We start from the raw sequence: 15,856 nt of genomic DNA on the forward strand, positions 1-15,856 counted from the left end.
TTCTGGATGCTTTGTAAACTCTAATTCAACGCCCACTCCCCCCACACCCACACACAACTCATTTGATTGTTTTATATTCAGATTTCCTTTAAATCACAAGCAGCTCTGGCAAGTTCCAACAGAACTAAGTTAAGGTGAAAGCCAGCCAGCTTTTGCTGCTAACAATGTATTCATACAGCAAATGATCTCTGTCTGTTCAGGCTGCTTCTTGCTCTTGTTTCAGAAGAAGAAAGGAGTGCTGCTGCTTTCCTGGGGTATGCTATTTGAGAAAGAAAGTAACCTAACACTAACTGCAGGCGGGGTCAGTGATGTAACAGGAAGCCCTGATGTTTCCCTTCTGCTGCTGATCACTTACAATCTGACAACACTTCCAATCTACCCAGAACAACCCTTGTCTCCAGCAGAGAGTGTCACCTCCTGCCTTGGGACCTTCAAGCTCTGCTTGACTGGAGTTCGCTCTGCTGGCAGGATCACATTGCAAGGCTTTGCCTCTTCTCCACCTTGCCTGGGGATAAATCTGTCTGCGGAATCTCAGAAAGTCAAATTCCATCCTGTCTCTTTCATCAGGAATTTTCTTAGGAGCTGTGCTGGGTAAGTGCATTATTCAAAAGAAAGAGATTTATTCGAGAAGTGTCTTTCATGTTGTTTGACAGTATTTCTAACAAGAGTTTAGTAAAGTGGCATTGAACAAATGATAAACAGCATTCCACATGTTAGGGAAACTACTACATGTTATCCGAAAGTGCAAATAAAATCTATTACTACTATGTAGCATACTTGATCATTTTTTTAAAAAAACAACTAAATGAATTAAAAGGTAAATTTCAGAACAAATGCCCTAATCACGGAACATGCTTTTAAAATTAGCTCTACTATTAACTAAGCTTGAGCTTGACAATTGGAAAACGTTCCTCGGTTCTCCTTCCCTCCCCTGTCCCCAGGAAGGGTCTTTAAACTATATTCTTAGTATTTTAAGAAAGTGATAAAATGTACTTCTGGGGGTATCATAGCTTCACTCTCTGGTTAAACACAATACAGAGTTAAAAAAGCAGTAATCAATTTGGATTTATTTCATTTGCCTTCTATCTACTTTCCACATCTAGTTACAAATATATATATATATATATAAAATTATTGAACTAATGGAATTTTTATTGTTTGTTGTTGCTAGCTGTATTTATATACCTTTCCCCCCTAAACCTGAAATGTTTGCATTGCATTTGAATCATAGAGTGTGTTACAAAGAAAACATAAAAACAGAGTTAAGAAAATGTACAGATTTCTATATTATTTCTTAAGATTCATAACTCTTTCAAGTCAAGAGAATTTGTTACTTCAACTTGACCAATATCCCTTTGCAAACTTCTTTTTGAGGGAACTAGGGAGTGGAGATATAATTAAGAGCTATCTATGGATAAAGAAGTGCAGCTGAGCTTTCCTGCAAGTGTGGACTAGGTTGTGAAACAGAAGTAAAATTATGTATTAAATGTAAGAGTTTCCAGGATAAAACATACAGAAGAGTTGTGATGAAGCATCTATTCGTGCTCCTTTCAACAGCTCAGATTGTTCTGGGCAATTTAAAAACTAATGTCTAATAATAGTTGTTGGTATAGATATATCAGAAATAGGTGCTAAAAATAGCATGTCCAATTTGCATTTAAATTTGTTGATTATTAATACGTTTTCTTGCACATATGAAATTATGCTCTGCAATGTCTCCTTTAATGGTTAATCCTGAGCTTAATCAACCATTGTCTGCCAACTGTAGACTTCAAACTCATCCTGAGTAACTAATTCCTGAGTAGTTTATGGCTCAGTGTTCTCACACATTTCTCAACCTAGTGGAAACCTTACTTAAAATTTACATTTATGATTCTTTAAAAGTATCATAGCTGATTTCTCTCTTTGATCCTACATTCTACTACTGAGTTGCTTCTTATGTGTAGAACTGGCAAATGTGCTTTTAAAATATGGCTTTGTAGTCACAGGTAATTAGAGAAGGAAGTGAAAACAACACAGAAAATTATCCAATGCCATGAGTTAGTTTACAGAAGTTAAAACAGCATTATTTTTAATCAGGTTATTTCCTTAAAATGAAGTATCATATATCAATATATTTTATATTGAATTAGGCCCCCATATTTTCTAATCTTTATTTAATTACTAACTCTCAACACATGATTCTCTTGTATCATTTAAATATTCGTGTCTATTAATAGCATGGTTTATAAACTTTCCACTTCCAGTATAAACTGGAGGTTTGAAATAAGAGATTTGTATTATAACTATTTTAATAGTTAAAAATTTAAATATCAGAATATCAAAGCATGCTTACTGAATTAAAGTTAATTTTTATGGGTGCTCATTATAATATTAAGAGCTCATTGCATAGACTCTTAAAACCATTTCTAAAAGTATAGAATAAAACATAGAATGAATAAATTGCATGAATAGTGAATGTAAGCTGAGATGTGTTTTACCTGGACATTCTATTTTTAAAGAGATATATTTTGGGCCATTATTTTGTTTTTCCTTCTACAACTTAGCTCACAGCAAATATTTTTCTGTTAATTAAAATATTAAGATTTTATAATATACAAAATTTTACTCATTTTGGAAAAAGTTGGAAAAACAGAAAAATGAAATAAATTGTAACTGAGTCTATGCTTTCACAACTTGTTTTGTTTCACAAAACAGTGACTTGGGTTTATATGATTTATTCATTGATAATTCTTAAACTATATTAAAATGGTATGAACAGTGACCATATTAAAGACCTTTATATATGCTATATTATTACTTTCGTGCATAATATAAATTCAGTAAAACTTTTAACAATACTAATAGAGCTATATTATTTTATATGCTTCATTTTTATGTAGAAAAATAATAAACATAAAGCTAACTGAATGTAATATTACTATACATTTCTAACAGGCAATATTTGGCACCATTAAAACTATTTTTTATTAATTTCTAACTCTAGGTTTAAATTTTGATGGTAACCATCTTTGGGGATTGTTTTTAGACTGTAGGAAAATTCACTCAATAAATTTTAAAGGATCAAAATTGGTATTTTCTAAACAAACATATTTCACCTTTTACATATGAGTGAATGGATCTTGGATAAATAATTGTTTTTACAGATATAGTCACTATGATGTCAACTTTTTAGAATAAAAATGAATTCAAATAGGTTTTTAGCTTTATTCCTTATCATTGTTTGGGATTCAGAAAAGCTTTTGACCGATGAACTACATTGTATCTCTCTAATTGTGTGGTACATCTTAGTTCTTAATCAGAATTCTAGAACACACACTGAAGGTGTGTCTGGTTTTGAAGTCCTTGGGTGAACCATAAAGGTTCATGATTTTTCAGAAGCATAAATTTATATGAAATACGGGGCAGGTCCTTCATTCCAACCAGGCCTCCCGGCCCTAACCTTCTTACTCACACCAAAACCATTCCTACCCAAATTCTTTCATTATTAGCCATTAATTTCATTATTAGCCATTAATATCGATTATGCAACTCAAAGTATCTGGATAATTTTTACACCTTAACTTCATCTAGCTTTAATTAGTATACAATTTTGAAGATATATAGCAAAAAAAACTGAAGAAATAACAGGTAGATTATAACTAATAGAAAAATTTGGAATATTAACATGAAATCAAAACCGTTAAGGATGAAAGCTCATGTAGATATGGAAAGCATATCACATATCTATCTGAGAGTTACATCAACAAGTAGGAAATGCACTTTTTTATATTCTACTGTAATTTTAATTTAAATGAAAAGTCCTCAGTATGGATGGTATTTTTTTCATATTTAACTGGGACTATAACAATTTTTGTTCTGCTATTTAAGTCAACTAAACATATTTGTATATTTGAGCAATGTTAAAATCAAATCCATTTACATTTTAGTTTAATAAGTAGTAAGATCTTTTTACCAAAAAAAGGAGAAAAGTAATGTATCTAATTATTAAGGATACAAAGTCATAGTCTTAATAACTGGGGACTAAGTCAAAGGTCTATGTTTCCTATAATTATTATCAGACACAAAATTATGAATATTTTTATAACATATTTCTTTAATTTTTTTCAGTTTTCTTGCATTATCAGAAAGAATAAAGCAAAAACAAAACACTAATATATTATTTGCAAAAATGGTCAAAACAATACATCTGAGTTCATAAAATGTGAAAAAAATTATCTTTTATCCTTCCATAAATTTCATCAAAGGTGAAAGTATTACATACTCCTCTTAAAAAACAAAAATACCAACCCAGTTCAACCAAATATAATCCAAAGTAAGTAAATAAATCAATAACCCCTATGCTAATGAAGTCATCACTCCCTACTTACTAAGATTGTTGGATGGAACCAAAAGTTTAGAGGTATCTTATTCCACTTCATATTGACATCATGTTTTTATTCTTTTTAATCACTACAGACCTTAAAATGATCATCCTTTACTATCCTATCACACATTCTGAAAAACAATATTTAGTCACTATTTTAATAGAATGCAAACACTACCTTCACATTATCTCTTTCAAAGATACAATGAACAGAAATTATTTTGTTTCTCTTTATTTTATTACACGTGAAACCTGATGGAAATACATGTCTGAAGTTAAACCATCACTGGCAAAACTCTGTGTTAACTACATCTACTAATACTGTGTCCTAATTATTTTGTCACAATTGTGTCTATTGTATCTTATTATATACTCAGTACAGATGCTACACAAAGTCACATGGGATGGATAATGATCTATCCAACCTAAACTGAATCTCTTCTAACACAAAATAGTAATAGTAAGCTCATTTATGGACATATGAATTTTGCATAGTTATAAAATATGGAAGTACATTTAATTTACTATCAAAAATGTGTTCTAATAGCCGTGGATGCTCAACATTAAAAGAATAGTAAGAATGATCCAATAAAATCAATTTTTAGGGTTTCAAATTTTTCTTGGATGTTTTGTTTTTGTAGAGATACCAATTGTGATAGGCAATTCTTCCCATCACATTCTACATATAATACATATTTTCTTAAGTTTTACACACACACACGCACAGTACAATTATAAACAAAGAGTACCTGTGCAAAAACACATTTAGGTTTTGGATATAATTTATTGTTTGTCTTTGAATATTTTCAAATACCTACATTGAGAATGCAATGAAAAGAAAAAGGAAACTATAAATTCTTTCTCCACAAACAGTCTCAAAGAGATTCATGCTTTTCGCAATTGCGAAAGTTACCTGGTATCTCTCTTTTTGATGGATCTCTCCGTGTATTGCATCCACATTCCATACAGCCTTTCACAATTGCTCTTCCTCTAACCACATTGAAATCTGCTCTCATTGTGTATGATAAGGAGGAAAACATTCTGATTTTGGTTCACCTCACAGTTTAACTGTACAGGAAACAACCATATGTTAATTCATATGTTCATTTGATTATTTCTGTTAAGGGGTGCTGAGATTCTACAGCATGAATTAAGTAAAAGGAAATCATTTCAAAGAGGTTAATGTCATATGAGATACAATAGAGAAGACATTTCAGATTATCTTAACCAAGGCACATGAAAGTGTAAGCGATTTAGAATTTGTTAGATTGTTCTTTCCTTTGGGGTACTTCTATAACGTAAATTTGCCAGACTAATAATATATGCAGATATAGAGTCAAAGACAATAACATGAGTTAAAAGTTCATATTTCCATTTCCACTCTCTTACTGTGGAATGGTTTAGGAAATGTTGAACGTAAGGGCCCTTCATGCTTACCTATAACAATAGGAATTAGGCTAAATAACATCATAAGGACTTGGTAAAGAGAATCATGTTATTAAATAGGCATATACATTAATTTTGTGACCAAAAAGACAATTTCTTCATTCATTTTCAAACTGAAAACATGGAGTACAGTAAATAGTATGTGCTCTTATAAAATATATAATTAAGGTAGATAATTTATTTAAATTAATTAAAATAAATATTTATAAGAAATATTTTATAGATTCCAATACTATCTGAGTGTACTACACCAAAATATTTGATTATGTATTCTCTTTAGGCCTCCTTGTACAAATAATAAAGTCAGACATTTTTCAAAACTTCATTCTTAATAAATATTGTCTTAAGAATTAACAATATTGTTCATGAAATTCTTATGGCCCTGTTTGATGAGCTAGATTTCACTTAGCCCATTTTCTTCAAGATGATTATGCTGAAATTAGCAGAGTTTATGTTTGAATGTTGACATAAACTAACATTCTATAAAAATATTCAATGTGTAATAATTTACATGAAATATAATAAACATGAAATATAATAAACATGAAATATAATAAACATGAAGCCAAGTTTTTCATCAAGGAACTCAATTGCCTCAGCCCCAATACGTTGAAAGAATCCTTATTCAAAATTTTTGATATTGCTTCTGAAGCTATAGACCTAATAAATCATTGTAAAATGTCTTTAATATACTCCTAAATATTAGACTCCAGCTCACTGTGTCCTTGAAGGTCTTCTTTAACACTAATTATGATAAAAGTCTTGAAATGGCCTGTGCTTTCATTTGGACCACACTTTGCTCCTAATTATCCAAACATGGTCCCATACATTCTGATCTACATTTCTCTATCCAGAAATAATGTTTTAATTTCAGAAAGGAAATACACTTTTAAATATAATAATAGAACTTTATTATGACACATATCACCATTCGTCTATTCCCATTTGGATAATTAGGTGAAAATTCATTCTTAATCATGGACAAAGGTCATCATGCATCATAGTACTTTACTGATATGGGATTCTAACAGAAATCAGCAGGAACTACTTATTTGAGTGAAGCAGTTGTTTAACATTATCCTGTTTGCTTTTTTTCCTGTTCATCACATAAACATGAATACAGCTTCTTAGTATAAACACAAAGTAATCTTGTTTATTTGTAGGCCTGTCATTCCTGGATTACAGACTCCCATAGGTCTTCTTCCTTTTGTCAAGTCTTTTAACTTTAAATAGTCAGTCCCTCATCTTGACAGTCTTAGTAATGACTTTTTAAAAATCAACCTGTCCGTGTATGACCACAAATCTTTTGCCTTTCCAATCTGCTATAGTTTATCTTAAAATTTTCTCCTGTTAACTATGAAGCAACAAACTACTATGATTTACATATTTGCCATATTATTATTAATTGTCTATTCCATTAATACAGAAGTCCCATAAATACAAGGAATTTTACCTGAAATATTCACAAATATATTCTAGATATGTATATAATAGACACTTAGAAGTCACTTAATAACTAAATGAAAGAATGAATATTTTTAATGCCTTCTCTTCAGTGAAAACTGGATATGAACTTCCTGCGGTTTTGTTTATATCATATAATAGATGTGAGAGCAGTACTCTACAACCCGACATGTTTCATACAATAAAATATTCAAAGATTAGCTATCACTATATCATTCTTACACCAACCTAGCATTTATTCCTGCACTATGTTTGTGACCAAAAATAAATTAGTAAAGATGCCTTCTTCATAGATTTAGTATTCAGGTTTTCACTAAGCCCTAAGGAGTAACTCACCACTTTTTAGAGTAAGATAAATTAGATTTTTGCTCAGTATTTTAACACAGAATGTATAAGCCTTTCCACAAATGGTCAAACAGTGGCTGAAATTGGCAGAATTTTTTGTTGAAACTGGTGAACTTGCCAGCTGCCACTAACAAAAGCCTTACTCCATTACTTACTGCCTTTTCTGGACAATAGCCCCGAAGAGTCTGTAGAAGGAAACAAACTACAATGGAGTGGAAAGAAAATAGACTGAACATTTTAGAAAGCATATACTTGTAGAAGAGAAATTCTATTTCAGGTCCAAAAATTATGTATCTGTTTGATAGGCATTGGATTACATGTTATATCTATAATTTATCAGGCTTGAAAATATTGAACAGTAAATATTTAAAGATAATTCAACATGTCAATGGCAGTTTTGGAAGTTTATACATGCTATTCTGTTGACATATGATTGTTATATAAATCTTTCTATAGCTATATATTTACATATACAATATATAAATACCTACAGGTAAGTTATCTCTCTGGAGATAGATCTGTGACTAAATTAAGTTATGACTTGACAGCCTCACAAATAACTTTCACAAAATACATTGTTTGAACTTATAAGGTGTAACAGCATAACTTTTAGATTCCAGTTTTTTTTAACAATCAGAGCTAACTTTACCATTTTTACACATAACAGAATATTACCCATTCACTCACATGGAAATAACCCCATTTCTTTAGTCCAGAGAGCTTAAAACAGTAAACAAAATGAAGAAAGAAATCTGGGGTCAATTTTTTTTCTTTTAAAGACCAAACTGACAATATTGAATTTTAATAAATTTGATTAGGACACTTAAAATAATTAAATGTAATTTTCAGTTCAAGTACTTTTCACTTAAAATTTGAGTGCATCTTCATGCTTTCTCAAGGTGGTACCAGTCCCTAGGATGACGAATGAGTACTTCCAGTAACCTCCGTCAGAGAAAAGTAATGCCAACACACTTACTTCCTCTCATCTAAATTCAGCAGAGGCAACAAATAGCCTTTGGAACCTTCTCTAAGAATACTATTTGTACATTCAAGAAAGTCTATTGTAACAGTCTAATACCAAATATGCTCTGAATTTCAAATAAATATACTAGTTGTTGCAATTTAGTTTTCATGGTATAAGGCATGTCTACTCCAGGAGATTGGCAATGCCACCAGAGACATGACCAGAAGACATAAAATAGTGCCTTAAATCAATTTTGCAATTCATGATATCACCTACAGACATGTTAGCGAAACTCTGATAAAACTTATTTTACTTCATTCCTATGGCTAATTACTTCCTCATCTCAGATGTTTCTAAAAATATCTTTGTCAAATATCATGTTTAGTCATATCTTTTAGTCAGATCTTTTCAAACAATTTAAACAGTTTATACATCCTAAAATCTGTTCCCTTTAAGGAAACTCAGTTCAGATTCTTTGTTTCATGTCTGTGGAGGTTAGTAGACTCATCTCCACATCAAAGGCATTAGAAAGGAAAGCAAGATTAGAAGTGAACTAGAGGGATAGGAAAGACTCAGGAGAAAAATTTCATTTAACAAATAGAAAGATATAATAAGAATAAGAACAGAGTTAACAGAAATTATTGCTGAGTGAAGTTACTGGTATGAAAGAAAGTTAGATGAAATTTGAAAGTAAAAGAAAGGAGGGAAAGGAAAAGGGATTGAGTAGGGGCCAAAAGTATAAAGAAGACTGTAAGAGAAACGAGGATGTATAAGACAAACCAGTTCAATAAAATGTATTTTATTTGCTGGAGTAGTTAGAAGATAAAACCCCAGTGCTCAATCACCAATCACATTATTTGGGATAGGGAGATTCTTTGGACTCATGGCCATAGATACAAGGGTTCTCCAATGAATACCACTTTTATCTCTTACAAAATGTATTTCAGATGCTTAGTCTAAACATGAGATGAAAATACTTTATCTGTTCATTTCTTTGAGGACTAGCCAAGGGTAAACCTAAGGATTACTCTCTGTGATGAGATCTGCAAAGTGTTTATTAGAAGCGAGGGTCATGTCTGACTTATTGACAAATTGCAGTCCCTTAGGACAGTTTCTCCATAACTGCACAGAAATAGGGAAAAATAAATCATAGCGCATTCAAAACACCAGGGCTGTTTGATAAAATGAAATACTTCATTGCAAACCTACCCAATCAGTCTGAAGTGGTTCAGCACACGCACAGCGTTCCACTGAAGCAATCAATATTTGCTTTAAAGTGATTTTCTCTTTATTAAACTTCAGATATGGTAAGAGTCAGGATAAATCATAATAACACATAGTTCAAATTTATTTACAATTGAAGGATGAACAGGCATATCAAGAGATTGTCTTAAAATAACTAAACATTAAGTATTTTTTTTACAATGTACTTACCTGTAACTAATAACACATGTAACCATACTTGCTCTTTTAATTCTCAGCTGAGAATTATTCCTTCTGTGATACAGGGGCACATAATTCATTCTAATCTCAAAGTCTTGAGAACATTGTACTAACCCATAATACAACTTCACAGACCCTTTCCACTTTGGCTAGAGTCAGAAGTAACACCCCCGCACCCCCCACAGACATATGGAAATGCACACAAGTACATATATGCATACACTGATTACAGGATGTGTCAAGATTGGTATATAAAAGTTCTTTTTTTTTTTTCTTGCCAGTCGTGGGGCCTGAACTCTGGGCCTGGGCGCTGTCCCTCAGCTCTTCAGCTCAAGGCTAGCACTCTACCACTGGAGCTGCAGCACCACTTCTGGCTTTTTCTGCTTATGTGGGGCTGAGGAATCAAACCCAGGGCCTCATGCATGCGAGGCAAGCACTCTACCACTGAGCCACCTTCCCAGCTCCCGGTATATAAAAGTTCTATGCTTATCACTAAAAAAGTAATCTGAGACTGTGGAATTCATGCACATAAATTATTTTTGTAGCATTCCAAGTGTATCATTTGTTCATATTGCAAAAACTGTGAAATCTCATAAGATTTCTAAGTTTAATATTCTGAAAAAGAAAGTAAAATTTCAAATTGGACCCGTGCTGTGTTGAAGCAGGTCCATGTCCCACCCACATCCCTCTACTTATCCATCCCCACTACATGTTATTTTCAGTGTGTAAGTGTGTGTGGGGGCGGGGTGGGGTGGTTACTGGGGCTTCAAATGAATGCACAAGGGCTAAAGACTGGCTCTCTACCACTTGAGCTATAGCTTCACTCTTCACTTCTGGCTTTTTGCTGGTTAATTAGAGATTACCATCTATGGACTTTTCCTGCCTGGTCTGGATTTGGCTGCAATCTTCGTATTTCACCCTCCTGAGGAGCTACTATTATAAGTACAAACCATAGTTGCTCATTTTTTGTATGTTTTGATTTACAGATTTAAAATATATAACTCTAGAATACACAACTATATTCACCCTTTTGTTCCATAAAACTCCAAAATTTAACTTTTTTTTTTTTATTTGTCGGTCATGGGGTTTGAACTCTGGGCCTAGGCGCTGTCCCTCAGCTCTTCAGCTCATGGCTAGTGTTCTACCACTTGAGCTACAGCACCACTTCTGGTTCTCTGGTGGTTTTTATTGGGGATAAGAGTTTCACGGACTTTCTTGCCCGGGCTGGCTTTGAACCACGATCCTCAGATCTCAGCCTCCTGAGTAGCTAGGGTTACAGTCGTGAGCCACCGGACAGATAGGTAGATTGATTAATTATGTATGGCATAAATGTACATATATGTATGTATATATTATATATACATATATACATAGTTTAATCAGTATCTGTTTGTCTGGAACCCAGTTTGTCACTTACATTCTTCCCTGAAAGATTCACATAGAAGCACAGAATTACTTCCACTACCTTAAACTTGTACAAATCATTCCCTTGTCTTACCTTCTGACTTTGCCATATGTACATGTGTTTCTAAGCAACACATCATGGAAGTTCTACTGGTTTTAATATTACTCTTATGAATGTGCAATTGGCTGAAACATTTTTTTTTTGGAGACTGGCTTCTTTTATGCAGCATTATTGTTTTTGTGATACATCATTTTTAAGTTTGTACTTGTGGTGCTTTTTATTTTACTGGTCCATTTTCCATTGTATGTATATATTAGATTTTATTATTTCTCTTGCTGAGGGACATTTGGATTTTTTTTTACCATTTGGTTATTAGATACATAGAATCCATAAATGGCTTTTTTTGTACATCTCCTGCCACATGTGTCTCTGAGTTTCTTCAGGGAATGTATTTACTACAAGGATTTCAGAACCCAGCAATCTGTGGTGCTTGTACCAATTTATGTTCTCACCAATACTACATGAGGTTTCCATTGTACCATATTCTTTCCAGTATTGTGTATTACTGTCAGACTTTCTAATTTTTGCCATTTAGGTGGGTGTAACATAGTATCTCATTGTGGTTTTAATTTGCATTTTCCTGATTATGAATCACAGTAAATTTACATGTAAAATGAATTAAAACATTTCTGCTAAAACATTTGTTTCTAATTGGGTAGCAGTGACTTGATGTTTCGGAATTATGGGTAAAGCCATTTAGTTCATAATTATTTAAAAGAACAACTGTCTCTCTTTTACTAAATCATCCATGAAAAGGAAAGAATGTTTTATTGTCCTGAAAACTGAGAATATAAGTAACATTCCTCATCATGAACATAAATGTAGATAATTTGTGACATACTCTATTTCTCTTCATTAAATATCAATGCAAATTCCTTTGAAAAATAAAAATAACTTACTGAATAATTCCTGTCAAATGTATCATTTAAAAATCAGCTAAATAGATTTTAAATAGCTTATGAAGCTTAAATCTCTTGACTATGATTGAGTTTCTTTTAGTATTGTAAGAAAAAGTATTTCTTACATATTAAAATACTATGAAGGTAATAGCATTTTATATTTCATCTAATCCTACTTTGTGTTCAGTGTTCTCAGGATTTAGTTGGTTTTGATTTTTTTTTCCTGTCCCATCACTTTAGGAACAACAATTAGTTCTTTTGTTTTTAGTTTATCTAAGTATCTTTATGACTTCTAATATGATTTTATATTTCTTTTGTTCCTCCTATTGAATATTAATATATTTTTACTTTATAATTTGATTTTATACATACTGATATTTTCATGAAAAGATAGTGGCTAGTATATATTGATGTATAGTACAACAAATATATATATATATATATATATATAAAACACATTGATAATCCAAATTAATACCCTGATAAGTTTGCTGATAGCAGAAGATGACCCTTTTCACATACCAACCACCCAAATGGTCGAAAGACTTTTCCATAACATTTTTGGCTGGGTTGAAAATGGAATTTCCAAAGTCATGAAGAAAACACCAAGAATGTGCATCCGTCAGTTCTATAAATGGGGAATTTTCTTGCAAGATGGAAAAAATCCACAAAATAAACTTCAACTTTGAAGTTACTGAATGCCATATATAAATATGCAAATTACACAGAATAAATGACAACTATGACCTTACTGAATGCCTGAGAATAAAAGGGTTGCTCCTCACATAGAGCTTGCAGAAAAATCCTGATTCTAAATATATACAGTTTCTACCAATTAAAAAACATGTTTCTCTTTAGTATGACCAGTTTGTAATCCTAATTATAACATATAATAGTTTATAAAGATAATAACATAATTATTAAAATATAACAAAGCATAAAATTTTACAATCTAATTTCAAAAAGTAATTCAATTTTTGTTTTACAAAGATTTTATTACAGAGCTTGGTTTTAATAATCTTTCTTAGTGCTTTTGAGTATGTACCTAAACATTTCTATTGACTTATAGAAAACCTTGACAACAACTCAGGTTCTTGTTAGGCATAGTGATAAATTGATGTTTTATGAGGTAAGACCAACAAAATATTCCAAATTATATTATAAAGTAATTGGAATAAGCTATTACTCAAACACAAATTTGACACTATTGAAGAGTTGTAAGTCCAAATGTTGTGCCCATGCAAAGCAATGTGATGTATGTAATAGCTTTATCTTGTGCTAAGTACTTTGATATTTTTTAATGGGGCCTAGAAAGATAAGTGCATTTGTATACAGCCAGTCTTTGTTTAGCAATTGGTTAATTGTTACTATCATCTTCTGTGTAAGGAGTATTAAAGATCATATCTAGCCTCTGTTTTCCTCTTTGATCATGTCTGGATCACCTTTACTCTGACCATGTCAACTCTCTAGCCATACTGGGAGTGAGTCAAGTTATCCCTGCCTCAGAATGATTCAAGTCCTTCTGGAACAAACTTTCTCCTGAACAATGTTAGCATACTTCCTCATCTGGGTCAATGCTCAACTCCACTTATTCAGAGAGATTTCCCATGATCATCATACCCTTCTCCCTAGACTATCTTAGCCTGCTTTATTTTCTTTCATAGCCTTTTTTTTTTTAACCATTGGACTTTTATATATTTATTTGTGTGTTGTTTTTTCCTTATAATACAATCTCAAAGAGGTCTCCCAGCCCTCAGGATAGAGGCTCAAGCCCTGCATATATCAATTCTATCTCTTCCCAGTACTAAAATCTTGAAAAGGAGAGACCAGCAGACCTCTTCTCTCCATGTTTGTGTCCCTCAGTGTGCCAATTACGAAGACATCTTTTATTACTTCCAGGATAACTTGTTGGTACCTAAATGTGTCTGGTTTAACTCCTCCTGTCTTCCTATTCAATGTACTATTTAAAGTATGTTTATGATTTGGGTTAAGAAAACCTAGATTTATAAATGTCATGGAAAGGAAGGAACTAACAATTTACGTGACAACCTCAGTATCTTTTATTTTGATTTCAGGATCCTCTACTTAGATTTATCGGCTTCTTAGAGGAGCCTAATAGTCTCTGTCAATGAAGCCTAATTATACTCAGCTCTTTTGTCCTCATTCAACTGTTCTGATACATAGTTGTAGGTGACTGGAGAGGGGAACTGAAAAATCTTTACCTTAAATGGCAATGTATTTCAGTTTCTGCCTTGTATAACTTGTGAATCCCAGTAGGACTCCATTTTTGTTTTTCTTTTCCTAGATGGGCAACAATCTAGAAGCAGAATCTCTTCGGGGCCTTTAAAAATGTATCATGTGGTTAGCTTTCGTCAACAGCTCCTAGCTGATTTTGGAAAATACAATTTATTCATACATATAACCAGATCTAAAGTTAAAAAATAAAATACAATGTCTATGGTTTTTAACAGAGAGATACTACGTGTAAATCCAATTCTGTTCAATCCTCTCAACTACTAAGAATATTACTGAGTTCACAAGAATCTTCTCTTATCATCCAGGAACCTACGATGATATACCAAGCCCTTGTGCTGCCACCTATCAACACTCTGGACGGGCATTCCTTCAGGTATTGCAGACACTACAAAAGCATATTCATGACCAGATAGATGTAACATGTTGGATTTCCAATCACATATTTCCAATAACACATTTCATTCAGGGATGTTCAGAGCACATTACCAATAGTGAGAAAGACTGCGAAGTATGTTTTATAATTAACTTTTAATTAGACAGAAATCTTGAAAGGCAATGGACAAATACTGTCAGATTTCAAGATCATGTCCTTGAGAATTATTACTGTATTCTTGTTGCTTTATCTAGATGATTGGATTTATTAAATTTATTTGAATGTGCTAGAACAAATTTAGTAACACTGGTAATTTAATAAGCCACAGATATCATATATATATATATATATATATTATTTATCAGGATCACAATTCCATATAGAAAAGACATCAGGTTAAATGTTGTAAGATAACAGGGATACATTATTCATTTGAATAGAATATCTTCTGTCTGTAGAGTTATTTAATTTTCAGATTCATAGTCATTATTAGACATCTGTCAATGGAGATAAAACTTTCTCATAACAGGAATATAAAAGGATAAGGGAAAAGGAAAATGGAAGGTGAATTGTTTTAAAATTTTAAACTGCTCTAAACACTATTTAAGGTTGCTTGGCAAAGCCATTTCAGTTTCAGTGCTGGTAGTCTTAGGGTATTGGTACTTCCAAAAAGACTGCTGTTACAGACAAATATGTCTTCTTGTGTGTATTTAGCATCATAGCAGCATGACAAATAATACATAAATTATGCAGTTGTTTTCACATCCTACAACCATCTTCCTTACAAAGTATCAAACTTCCTACCATAGCTGATTTTTAGACGAGAAGTATAGCC

General features: G+C 32.3%; 1 protein-coding gene across 1 annotated transcript in view; it reads left to right on the plus strand.

Annotated features, from left to right (window-relative positions):
• Positions 1-291: 291 nt before the first annotated feature.
• The window catches only part of Calcrl (calcitonin receptor like receptor), a 96,544-nt gene continuing 80,979 nt past the window's right edge, over positions 292-15,856 (plus strand). The window contains exons 1-2 of the mRNA XM_042688313.1: positions 292-591; positions 14,954-15,021. The gene's annotated coding sequence lies outside the window, so the exon portion shown is untranslated. The remainder of the gene's footprint in view (positions 592-14,953; positions 15,022-15,856) is intronic.

The sequence above is a fragment of the Dipodomys spectabilis genome, unplaced genomic scaffold, assembly GCF_019054845.1.
Source record: "Dipodomys spectabilis isolate Male_0828 unplaced genomic scaffold, ASM1905484v1 ptg000115l, whole genome shotgun sequence".
Classification (NCBI taxonomy): Eukaryota; Metazoa; Chordata; class Mammalia; order Rodentia; family Heteromyidae; genus Dipodomys; species Dipodomys spectabilis.